This window comes from Cebus imitator, unplaced genomic scaffold, assembly GCF_001604975.1.
Source record: "Cebus imitator isolate Cc_AM_T3 unplaced genomic scaffold, Cebus_imitator-1.0 Scaffold7, whole genome shotgun sequence".
Classification (NCBI taxonomy): Eukaryota; Metazoa; Chordata; class Mammalia; order Primates; family Cebidae; genus Cebus; species Cebus imitator.
Window position 1 is genome coordinate 2,589,867 of NW_016107322.1, and position 2,275 is coordinate 2,592,141.

The 2,275-nt window shown below is 40.7% G+C and overlaps 1 pseudogene; it reads left to right on the forward strand.

Moving 5' to 3' along the window:
- Positions 1-217: 217 nt before the first annotated feature.
- Positions 218-1,999, forward strand: LOC108311741 (annotated as a pseudogene).
- The last annotated feature ends 276 nt before the right edge of the window (positions 2,000-2,275 follow it).

The following is a 2,275-nucleotide window of genomic DNA, read 5'->3' on the forward strand; positions in this document are numbered from 1 at the left end:
CCCACCCCTTGTATTTGGAAGTCTTTCTGATAGAATATAAACATACCATACACACACACACACAGGTACATATATGTATATAAACTTAAGAATGTGCATATGCACACGTACACACACACAGCTCAAAAGAATCACCACTAGATAGTGTTTGTGCATAGAACCTGTTTCTAATATAACAAAATAGAGAAGGCTGGGTATGGGAAGGAAAGCAAGAGGAATGGAGAGCAACTGCATGAAGAGAGGAGATGGCCAATCTGGAGAATCACATCACAAGAGACCAAGATGGAATTTGGAAGAGCGAATCACCTTCTCCATCGATCCAAAAGTCCTATTCTCTAGACAAATTCCCAAATTAACAGAACTGGATTCTTGTAAGCCACCCTATAAGAGTAGGGGCCTTAATGATACTGGTGTAAATAGTAACATGAAGGGAGAAACTGCCATTCTAATTCATTTGGATCCCATATGAACCACTGGAGAATTTCTTAGTGAGTGGCTGTCGTGCTAGACGCATAGATACTAGTATATAAAAACTTTCATTATAATAAGAGTTAAGAAGTGCGCCTCTGCCTGTCTTATAGAATGGATGCCTGGCTCTAAGGGATCTTAACTCTCAAACCTAGTCTTGATATTTCTGGTTATAATGAGCTGACCCAGCAGTGCCATGTTTTAAATGCTACTCTAGAGAGATGTACTTAGCAGGTCTTCTATTACATTATTTTCACAGTGATTGTATAGTCAACAGTTTAGAACTCATGAAGTTAATGGGTGGAGGGCATTCCTGGCATAAAATTCTGTGTTTAACTTTAACGTGATCAGATTTATTCACTGGTACTTTACACATGTGTAATGTAGGATAAATAATTCCATGACAGCAAAAGTGAGCATAGCAGATTCAATATACATCTACTCCTATGCCATCACACACGTTGTGCTATCTTATGCAGTAAGTTTCAAAAATTGCTCATCTATAGATGTGGAGATTATAATTCACCTAAAGAGCTTATATCGCAACGAACTGAATTATACTCATTTCTATTAAATTCATGTTTAATTAACACTGCTAATATTAACTGCATAGCAATTCTTAATACAGACTACATGCTGATTCTTTGTGTTTTGTATATTTGCAATTTTTACTTTATAGCGCTTTTTAAAAATGCATTGATTTTTTATTTTATAGCCATAATCAAAATGGAATAGAAAATAACACTTCGCCTCGCATTTCCAGCAGCTCCTGCAGTCCTACCCCCAGCTATGCACCCAGCCCTTGGGGCTCCTCATCGTGCGCACGGGTCCCTGAGGTGGCCCGGCCTCCTGTGTCCGCACAGGCCCTGCGCCTGTGCCTGTGGGGGTGGTTGTAGCTGTGGCGCGCGGCACACCGAAAGAGGCAAAGCTTTTGTTGATATGCTGAGTAATTTAATTAAGGAGGAAAGGAAAATCCAGAAGCATAAAACCCTCCCTACGATGTCTGGAGGACGGGAGCTGGAACTGAATGGAACAGAAACTAAATTAGTGAGAAAATTTGCTGGGAAAAGATCACTGTCACTTTCAACATTAACAAAGGCATCCTACCGACACTTGAAGGTGAGGAGGAACCCTCGAAAGGTTAGAAAGTTGAAGAACAGGAGCTGGAATTGGCATCGACTCCCCATGTCATGGTGGAAGTTAGAAAGAATGACAGCAAGAAGGTCCTTGTGCTGGACTGTCACATATCCAGAGGATGAGGGTGGGCCAGAGGCAGAGTTGAGAGTGACATTTTCTCTGTCAGGGAAATTTCTTTCAGTCCAAAGGGGAGTGTGAATGAAAGAACACAAGTTATACACTCAACACAGAATCCCTGGACTCGGCTTTATATGACCACCTAATGGATTTCCCTGTGAATGGAGGGGTGGCCAACTCTTTTGCAGGTAAGTTAGTGGAGCTCAGCCCAGCCATGGAGCACCAGCAGCGCATTACTTTTCTTGAAGACCTCAGAAGTTTTGTCAAGGGCCAGTAGAGCAGACAGACCCTGAAAGCCATAGTTTTATGGCAGGCCTTGGCCAGTGGACAAATCCTACCCTGAAACCAGACACATGTGCTTTAAAATGATTACCATCCTAATACCACTGGGAAAAAATAGCAAATTTAAATTATTTATTTTGTGCTCTCATTCATTGTCACTTGTTTTTTCTGTACAAATCTATTATTTCTAGATTTTTGTATAACATGATAGACAATAAAATGCGTTATCTCCCCAAAAGCAAAAATAAACGTGTTTGAAATTTTGTGACAA